This window comes from Lipophrys pholis (assembly GCF_963383615.2).
Source record: "Lipophrys pholis genome assembly, chromosome: 4".
In the NCBI taxonomy this organism is placed as follows: Eukaryota; Metazoa; Chordata; class Actinopteri; order Blenniiformes; family Blenniidae; genus Lipophrys; species Lipophrys pholis.
The window spans coordinates 29854968-29865802 of NC_137637.1; positions in this window are offsets into that span (position 1 = coordinate 29854968).

Sequence of the window (10835 nt, forward strand, 5' to 3'; positions counted from 1 at the left end):
ATCAAGCAGCGTTGGGAGTACACGGCAGTGAAAGAGTTAAGTTCATAGATCTGTTAAAAGACAGTCCTGGAGGGGAATGCCACTGAATTTTATATTCGAAGTCAGTTGTCGCTATGTCCTATGACAGCTTAGTCACAATTAATGAATACCATCTAATGTTGCGTTTAGCCAGAAAGAAGGTGCCCACGGTTTTGTGTTCACGTGGTTCGAACAAGAATTGAAGGGGACATTTACAAATGGAAACAAAATCCAGTCAAGTTTCACCAGTTTTACAAGAGAGGTCCAAGTCACATTCAAAGAACAAACTCTATCCATTTATTATTATCAACATCACCACTGACACGGATTAAGTTAGTTCTATTATTTTCCCCTTTGAGTTTCAACGAAGTGTTTTATCTGATATTTGAAGGCGCGGATCTGAGTCAAGGGATCAGACGGAGAGTTTTTATACATGTCATTATCATCTCCAACTACTGTGTAGTTACTGTATATTAACAGATTATTATGTTAGCTTAGCAGTCAGCTTGAAGCATATGTTAGCATGACAATTTCCTTTCTCTTTCTCGTTTTATTAAGTACAATCAGCACATTAGAGCATGCACTGTTAAGTTACCTACAGTATAAAGTTCAGATTTATGTCTATTTTTCTATTACACCTTTCAGAATGAAGCGGTTTATTCACAATTGTCAGCTCCCAAAAGAAAACAAATTTCTGGCATCCTGCAACCCTGAAAGCAGAGACAGTGGCAGGCTGCTCTCATGCAGTTAGTCTTGATATTGCTTAAAATACCAAAACTCATGTTATGTTTTGTCAGATAAATGTCAGAATGGCTCAAATCTGATTTAAGTGATGGAAGAGAGTGTGACGATGTTGCTGCCGCTGAATGCATTTCAACACTGTCTAACAGACCTTATGTGTAGCTGTATATTGATGTTTGGTTAAAAAAATATGAATAAAATCCTTTTTTTCTGTCCTCTGGTCTGTGTTTGTACAGAAACGCTTGTGAATGTATGCAGATCAGGAGTCTGTATTTGCCCGAATTGAAATATATTTACATTCTGCATGCACCTGTGATACAAACAGACCTCCACTGGGAAAGTAATGGCTGGTGTCCATTAAAGACGGTTTTCTGCAGGCAGAGAGTGGAGTATTAAAACCTTTTATCCACATTTTTGTTTGCCCTTCTGATGAGTGTTTCATCTTCCAAAGCACCTCCGGGGTTATTGTTGCAGTGCAAATATTTTAGGCTGCTTCTGCCACCAAAATAACATTTTATTTTTATTTGTATTTTTTTTATGCTGTGTTGGACCCATTTGATTGGAGAGAACATGACGACAGTGCAAATGTGATTCTGAGCAAAGCAAACTCTCCTGAAAGTGTTTGTAATGACTCAATATTAATTGTGAATCTCTTTCCCTCGTTTCCTTGACTTGACAGCTTTCGTCTTGTCGGAGCAGCAAATGAGTAAGGCTCATCTGTAAACACCGCACAGTGTGTTATTTCACACTGTTATCACACTGCAGGTATGCAAATGGTTGCACTATTTTTGGAAAGGGTGTTAGAGAAATTAAAGACTTAGAGAGAGAGAGAGAGAGAGAGAGAGAGAGAGAGAGAGAGAGAGAGAGAGAGAGAGAGAGAGAGAGAAAATTGCGATGCCATCCGCCTGCAGGAGTACCAAGCTTGTCTTATTAACAATATCTTTTATTCAGAGCTCGGTGCAGTCGCACCATCATGCAGGAAGACTGAAGGAGAATGAAATCAGGGGAAAATGAATTGACATGCAAACCCCATTTTTGCCGCATGTGTGGCCTGTGTGTTTCCTCGAATGGCCGAGCTCTTTAGTTCATATGTAGCACTGCACGAAGGCGTCACTTCTTTAGATGGCAAGCAGTTCATGTGTCTTTTTCTTTCCCAGCCCTCTTTGCTGATGATTCATTTCTCCACATTTTCCCAAGCACGTTTCTTGTCTTGTCCTACTGTGCGGGTGTCTGAGGCAGTCTAAACTGATAGTATGCTTTTCTAAAAATGTCTCACCAAGAAAAAAAAAAACAAAAAAAACCCAGCGAATGAAAACAAACCCTCAAGGCGATGTGGGCACGATGGAGAGCAGAACAATGGCTCACTGCAGAGAAGAAGGAGCCGAGAATCATCTATTGTGATTCCAAACGTGACTGGCTGCATCGGAAAGGGAACGGCACGCCAGAGAGACGTGCACATACTACGATCATGCAGCGCTGAAAAAGAGGTCTGTGAGGGTGGTGGTCGTGATGAGGATTCTCCTGCAACCATTTACCTCATTTGGTTGTCATGGCTACACAGCCGGAGGCCTGAGCTGTTGGACGCCGAGGCGGGAACAGAGAGAGGGAGGGATGCTGGGAAGCATGGCCCTCAGTGTGGCTGCCTCGCCTCTCTTTCCATGCATCAACTAACTGGACCTGGCATTTAAAAGGAGAAAAAAAAAAAAAATGTCTGCAGCGCTCTGGCCCTGTGAACCAATCTTTGACTTTCACATCCATCGTCCCTCATTGATTTTTTTTTTTCCTGCAAGAGCCGCTGTAATAGCTTTTATGAAGGTACGACTACATCCACAAAATCACTGGTGTATGTTAATGTCATGTCATTAAACTATGGCGTGACCTTTGTGAACCAATGAGTCTAATGTTTATCTCCTCATGGTGTAAATACAATTTGCATCTAAATCATCTTATGAGTCTATATCGGTTCTAAATATTATGCCGCTTCACTTCAGCTATTACAGCTGTGGCACATCATCCATTCATTCATCTACTTCCTGCACTTATTTATCCAATTTAGCGTTGCGAGGCAGTGACGCTAATCGCGGAGCAGAGGCAGAGAACAGCCTGGACAGGTCGTCACAACAAGAGGGCACACGCGGCGGCAAACACACTTTACACCACGTTTGGAGTCACCAGTTAACCTCAGAGTTATGTTTTTGAACTGTGGGAGAAAACAGGAGTACAAAACCCACACATACAGGGAGAAATACAACCAGGCACATTCATGCTGTGAGGCAGGAGCACTCAGCATTACACCAGACATGTGGCCACATAATAAATCAGTTAATGCACAGATGAAGGTCATTTTAATGACGTTTGAGTTGTAACGTGAGTAATCCACCGCTTGATTTATTTTAAGGTAAAAAGCACAGGATGCATGCAAAGTTTGTATATGAATGAATAAGAAAATGTTGAACTATAAAAAGAAAATATGAAAAGACTTTACAGGCAATACTTTTTCTGAAATTCAAATAAATAATGCCACATAATTAACTGGAAAATTCTGAATGGATATATCTAGGTAATGACTACCAGAAAGGACATAAGGTCAACTGTGTTTTGGAAGAAAAATAAAAAAGTGTTTGGGTTCTTATTTATTTAGTTGCCCGTCTCGTGTCTCTAGTTACTGACTGTTCATGACCTACAGAGACAGGAAGTAAGCAGGACAGAGTGGGAAGAAAGCCAACCCTCAAAGAGGAAGCTTTGAATGAATAATGGCCCGCTGGTTTAGAGTGGGATTAGGGTTTTAGGCAGCAGAGGGGTCCGGTTGCAAAGTTCAAAAGGAGCCACACCTGATGCGTCACCGTTTGTGTAACTGGCACAAAAAGAGTTTGTTCACACAACAAAGGATTTGGTGGCGTGAGAATTGGGGTTCGATTCTGGCGTCTTTCTAATTAACGCTAAGTGACTTGAATGATTAGACAACACAAGTATGGAGCTGTATCCATAGACAAGATTCACTTCCTGTTGATATTTTCTTGCCAAAATCTCACCTGTCTTTTATGAAGCAAATGTGGATTTTGGAGAATTGACACACATGTAAGGATTATGCGGACGGTTATGGGACTAATAAGATACAGAAATAGTGCAATTATTGAAACATGCACATAAATGCCTTAATTTTCATCCCTGATATCCTTAAAAAAAAGACAGAGCTGACATTTAGAAGTTGAAAACTCCTCCCCTTTAATGAACTTGGTTTGAGAGATCTGTGCAGCATCCTCACGCTCAGCATTAAGATCCAGTGAAGCAGCCTCCTGTGCACATTTCTGACTCTAGTGCGCCCTAGTGGTAGTATGAAAAAAATACATGATGGTTCTTAGCAATTTCAAGATAATTCACCCTAACCTGATTTCAAATGTATAAACTTCTCACCAGTCTGGATAAGAAAAAAAAAAAGACAGATAGGCAATCGTCCTAAATCTGACTTTACCAAAATGAATCTGCTGCTGCTGGTTCATTCTATTATTTGCATGAGCGAATGGCAGAAAAGTCCATGGAGGCATGAATACGTGCATTTGCAACCGACTAGTCACACTTTTTGGCAGAAGCATTGAAATATCATTCAAAGAGGAGAGGGTGAGAGGTGAATCGGGGACACTGCAGCCGTGGGCAGCCATGAGCATCAATGCATGCTCCTGGCAAACTGCTCATCCACTGCACCAAAACACAGGCTGGCAGGCTGGCGGAGTAAATTACCCTCAAATTGTATTCTTTCTATATATATATATATAAAAAGGCTCTCATATATCTGAAGATTGATGATGAAACAATACTCAAATAAATAATGGACGTACAGCAATATCCCACCGTTGTTTAAATCTGAGTAGAGTTAATGTGTGTCAAGAGGATCAGATTTATCTACTTTGTTATCTGCAATGATGTATGATGTATTACTTTGGGATGAAAATACTATCCTCTCACTGTCTGAATAGACACTAGAGACACATGTGGGACATCATGATCAATACAGAAATGGATGTGAGCTGAGGAGCTCAGATTACATCACTGCCCATCACTTTTACACGCAACAATTTATAACCACGCATTAGGGATATATGCTAGAACTGGAGTTAACATTTTCAATTAAAAGATAAAGTTGTGCTTGCAAAAATGTATGTATCCCCCCCCAAAAAAAGAATTCATAATCACATAACTTTTTCGGAAATAACTGTGGCTAAACAAAAGTCTTTAAATGGTTTTGCAATAGAACCTGATTTCTACAAAAAAAGACATAAGTGCATAACAAGGGGGGAAAAAAAAAAGTATTTACTGTAATCGCCCAGCGGGAAGTCTGAGCACCCTGTGACTGATGCGTGTTGAACTGGAGAAATTAATCCAGCTCTGCAAACACATTAAAGATGAATGAGGGAAAAAGCAAGCTGGTAACACCGAGCGTGCATGAAAGACTGCTCTTTAGCACTGCCTGCACAGTCTCACTTGGGGCCTAATGAGGTCAGAATGTATCACATTCATCAAATTCTCAGTAAAATACTACATCTTTATGAAGTACCAGTAGTGATAGCAGATGCATCTATGACCTGGTTAAATTATGGTATCAGGAAACATCACGGGGAAGCAATTAAATCCTGGAAAAATGTGGCTGCATCTTCCTTCACTCATTTGTCACATTTGTGGTACAATATGTGTCCCCCATCGGCGACGCCAAACCACTGATAGAAGTCCTCCTATTTATTAAGGTTCTGCAATTACAGTTTTATTAGATACTAATCTTCCATTAAAATGCAGACATCTTCCAAACTTTAATGATACCACACTGATAGTTTCATGATTGTACATGAGTTTGACGTCTTAAGGAAAAATGTCTGACAAGGAAACTGTGTCACCTGAATTTCATCACTGAAAAACCACTGAATGAAAACCTTTTGCCTGTTTCAGCTTAGTGTCATCAATATAACATTTTAAAATTCCTTCAAGTAAATCAAAAGTCAAATTAACATAAACAAAGAGTAATGATTTGGCTCACAGTCACTAAAGCTCTGTACAAAAATATAATTTGAATTGTTTGCATGCATGTACATTATAGAGGGTTTAATGTCTATGTTACAGTTACTTACCTGGATGTGGATGTCAGCAGGTGGATGTTAAATTGTTTACATTAACTAAATTATTCAACATGACTAATTAGACATTTCTAATTTAGATCAACATTTTAGTTCCTAAAATAAACATTATAATAGAGGGATTTGAAGTAATTTCACTTAATGCCGAGTAAATTTAACCTAAAATTCACCCTACAATTACAGGAAAACAGCAATAATTTCCTATTTGCTCTCGGGTTGGAAGAGTATGGTTGTAGGGGGAACATGTGCCTAAACCTTTCACTAAGCATTAACCCTTTATAACCAAGCCCAGAGTTTAGGCTTCTGCTAATAAACATTTTAATATTCTAATAATCATTAGCTTTGTGTTTGAAGCATATACAAATGAATTTTGTGTCTTGGTAGCTGTGGTTTTTCTGATAACTGATTATTCTGATAACTTATCTCTAACATCCCAAAGTTTTTACATTATTACTACATTGTTTTATGTGGTTGTGATTTGAAAAGAAATCTCTATTTAAAAAAAAAAGGTCATATCCAAGAATAACATATTACTTATTTCACTATATTTCCTTTCTATTGTAGCCCCAATTTCACCCACAGTCATTTGCTATTTAGGGTAATATGTGCTACTATATGCATGTTTTACGGTAAGCCACTGTGTATCTGGCGGTTAAATACAAATGACAAGATACAAATGAAGAGCACAGCTTCAAAGAAATGAAGAGTAAAAAAAGACCTACTTTATATATACACAAGTAAATATAAATCAAAGAGCAAGCACCTTTTGTACTGTTAGTCTATAAATAAACACAGGCTCCCATTTGGCCTACTTTGAATTTTAAGATGGATTTAGTTGAGGGAGCAGCGGAGTCCTGAAAAATAAATGGAACAAAAGGGAAGAGGACGGACTATAGATTGCGCTCATTTTACACGGGCTTCACCCGGTGGAACATCTTCTCTGTTTACAGACCCGTTCACAGCATCGTAAATGTCAAGGTGGAAGTTTCAGCTGTGGAAATGCTCAAACATTCACTCAAAAGCATTTTCCAGACTTCAACAACAGTCCCCCCCGCGCGTTAAAGTCGCTCGCAGTGGTATGAAGAGTTGTTGATGGATAAAACAATAAAGCCTGTGATCATCCTTCAGTTTCCCTCTGACTGCGACAGCTCAGCTACAGGGTGGAGAAACAGTTTGGATGTAGTCACCTGGAAAAAGTCGACTTTGTTTGTTCTCCTTCACTACTTCTTTGTGTGAGGAACATTTATTAGGCGGGAGGCGACACGTCGGTCGCAGTCGTAAAAGATAATAAACTCAAGGACTTCCATTAGAAAATCTAAATCTTTTCTCATGCAGGTGTTTCCTGGAGGTGATGATGCAGATCAATGGCTTAATCAATGTGTGGCTCTTACATCTGACAATTTATTCTTGACAGTGTCAGAAAAGGTCTTTAATCACTTGATAGTCTATCTCCCTGCACTAACAGTCCTGAGATACGTACTGTATATCCAGCAGGGCAAGGGTGAGATATATGAATTCTATTATTTTGAAATACTTATACACTCCCAAATGCTGTGGATAGTCTCTAATGAGCCCTGCTCTGTGAGGACTGTTGTAAAAGAGTTTAGTTTTTATTTTATGCAGGAAGCATTGTATCAACAGAGAAATAATTTAGCATCTATATTTTATTTTGTGTGCAGTTAATTTAACAAAGAGACCAACAGATACCAGGATGGACTGGTCCCGGTGTGAGCTGCATTAAAAACTCATTTCACTAAACAGGACCCTGGAAATGTTCTTAATAGCATCGTGCAGTTTTTCTTTTTTTTTTTGGGGGGGGGGGGGCACCTTTGAGAATCTCCCTTTTCACTGTATATCACAGAGCTGCTGAGGTTTTGTAGCTCTGCTCCGTGAACTGACTGTCACTTTCAACAGACCGCTCCTCAGTGAGATGAGATTTGTGACATCACTATGCGGCGAAGCTGGAGTCAAGTAAACAACTGAGTCATTGACGAAACGCTTTTGTCAACTAATGTTATGCCAATAACAAAATGTCAAGCTCTTTTTTTTTTTTTTCAAATGAAAAAAAATAAACAAAAACAAAAATAAAAAACACAGAATGCTTAGTTTGAGTGATTCTTTTTTTCTAACCTGCAGCTTATATTATCAGAAAGTAGCTGTCATCTTTACAATGGGAACGATGTTTGAAAAGCCCAGAAAAACACAAAATACTTTTTTTCTTCTGACTACTGTTCATGTGTTTTCAGTTTTGAAGTGAATCGGTGGCACTCGCGCTTTCCTTCTTTGAAACACATATTGAAAAATCCAACTTTTACCTACTCATATACAATGTTTTGCATGTTCAGCATCACAGATAAATTAGATTACCTTCTCCACCTCGTCCGTCATTCTCACACTGATATGTTAAGCCTGATGAGCTTTTAAATCCTTGTTGCACTCGATGTGAGTGATGAAGACAGTATACAGAGAGGGGATAAAAAGGAGGAAGAGGAGGAGGGGCAAGGGAGGGGATCCAGATGTGGAGGTCTGCCCGTCTCAGTGAGGGCTGGAGCAGAGCAGATGGTACTCGGTGCTATCACGGGCATGGTTGAGATTAGTTGATGTGAGACGGGGGGCACGGGACTGATGGGGGGGGGGGCATTGAGGGAAGTCTACATCTGTTTGGATTATCAGCAGGAAGGGAGCTGGGAGGACCATAGGGGAGATCATGCATCTCTCACATGTGAGGCCTGATAGGAATAACTAAACATCTCATCATCTTACTTATAAATTAAGTAACTAAAGTAAATATAACAGAGAGCGAAACAACATATTGTTTGTGGTGTATCAAAGCAATAAGAAATCAATAAGCGAAATCAAAGGCGGTTAAATGAAAAACAATATGCCTGCACACACATAATTGTGTATGTATATACTCACTCATACATGCATTCATACATACAGGCACAAAAACTCATTTATGTCACAGATTACAGCAGCTTTTGTATCCGGGGGGGGGGGGGGGGCTAAAATAAATCCAAAGACGGAAAGAACGTTCGTGATTAATTTGTCCAAAATAAAGTGAGATGCTGTGTCAAATGCTGACTAGCAGGTTCATACTCTTTCCTACGTACCAGTTCTATTTATGGGATGAGCTCAGCTTTGGGCAATTGTTCAGCTAATTGTGACCAGTTAACACAAGACAGTACTTTCATGCTCAGCGATCACTGCCACTTATCCTAAAGCAAGGGGGACATGATGCCCTCCAGGAGCAGACAGGTTGTCACCAAGCACAAAGGCTTCAGCTCCTGACTGGTAATAAGGGTTGAATTGTGCGCAGTTTCTGCTGTTGTAATCATTAAATATGTCAAGCACTTTCTTAAAAAGGACGGCTTTCCCCCCCCCCCCTTACTGTTACATGGGAAATATAATGTCGATTATAAATACGTTTGTTTTTTTACAGGTTTGAGTACTTGGAAATCCTAAATGTCATCTTATGTGGCAGGGATTTCTAAATCTCTAAGCAGCTGCTTGCAATTCTCTTTTGCAATCTTCCTTGTTTCTCTGATATTTCATTATCCACCATTCTGGTGAAGATGTTGTACATACTTATTCCATCATTTATTCATGTGCTGTGTAGCATACATGCATAAGTGAGCAGCATATCCTTGGCTCTTGGCATTCCCCGCGTTTAATATGGTCTCATCTCCTCTAATTAGAGAATAAATTGGAATGCTATTTCCCTTACTGGCACATAGATTTTCTGAGAATACGACAGGAGGCAAACCGAGCTTTGTTCACACGGTGAATGTACGTCTGATTGGAAGGAAGCAAAAGGGAAGAGACGATGATCTTTACCTGCCCGGGGGCAGAAAAGAACACGAGAAATCCTTTCTGTAATTCAACATGAATATGTGGTCTAAATAATGAAGCAATGGTCACCCGAGAAGATACTCTAATGATTTCATCTCTCAGAGGAACTGATATGGTTGCTGTAACAGAGAATCCTGCCAATGCTGTGCTGATCCAGATCCATCTAACTGATGAACTGCACATGAACGACCTTGACGGACAAAATCAAATCAAACATCGCATCACGGTGAAACAATGCTACAGAAAGTACTGAGAGTAATACCAGATATATTTTTGAGGGTTAAAGCGAGTTTAAAGGCAAGGATTCCTCCTGTTAAGTGATCCAGTCCAAAGTGTGTGTGTGTGTGTTGCACTGTGTGCAAAACAAAGTAAAGCTTCTGACTCAAATAAAGTGGCTGTCAAAAGAAATCATTGCAATCTCACAAATATTCATAAATTTCACTGAGATTAACTTTTAAAAAAGTATTGTATTAAAAAATAAATGTATTCACAATGAATTAAAAAGTGGTCCCATACTGTATATGACTGTGGTAAAGTGTTTAGGACATCAAAAACAAATGGCACTTTAATACTGTTTACACTGTGATGGACTGATGAAGTGAATTGGATGAAGTGGTGAGGAAGATGGATGAACAGAAGTATAAAGAGCCCGACAAGCAGAGGTAAAAGGGAAAGAGACCGTCATCTGATCCAGGTGAAGAGGTGGAGAAGATTTACCTCAGATAACTGCAGGGCAAATGTAGGCAATTCCTTTTTCAGATTGGTCTCTTAAAAAAAACAAAAACAACAAAAACAGAGACTGTTGGGATAAACTGAGCAAAAAAACTGACTTCAGATTTGCTCAATGTCGAAAAATCTTTATCAAAAAGCACTTTATTGCATGTGTTTTGAAATCTCCTGCCCTTGCGTCACTCCTGAAATCCAGTGTGTTATTTTTATTTTTTTTTCTGGTAATGGGGAATTAAATGTTTATCCTTTAACACTGTGATCTGTTCTTCAGAAGATAAAAACATGGTTTAACCTTTGAGTTTAGTAAAGAGGTACTTAGATGTCCAAGTCTTCTTAATACTCTACATTTTTCATTAATCAAATTTTTTTTTT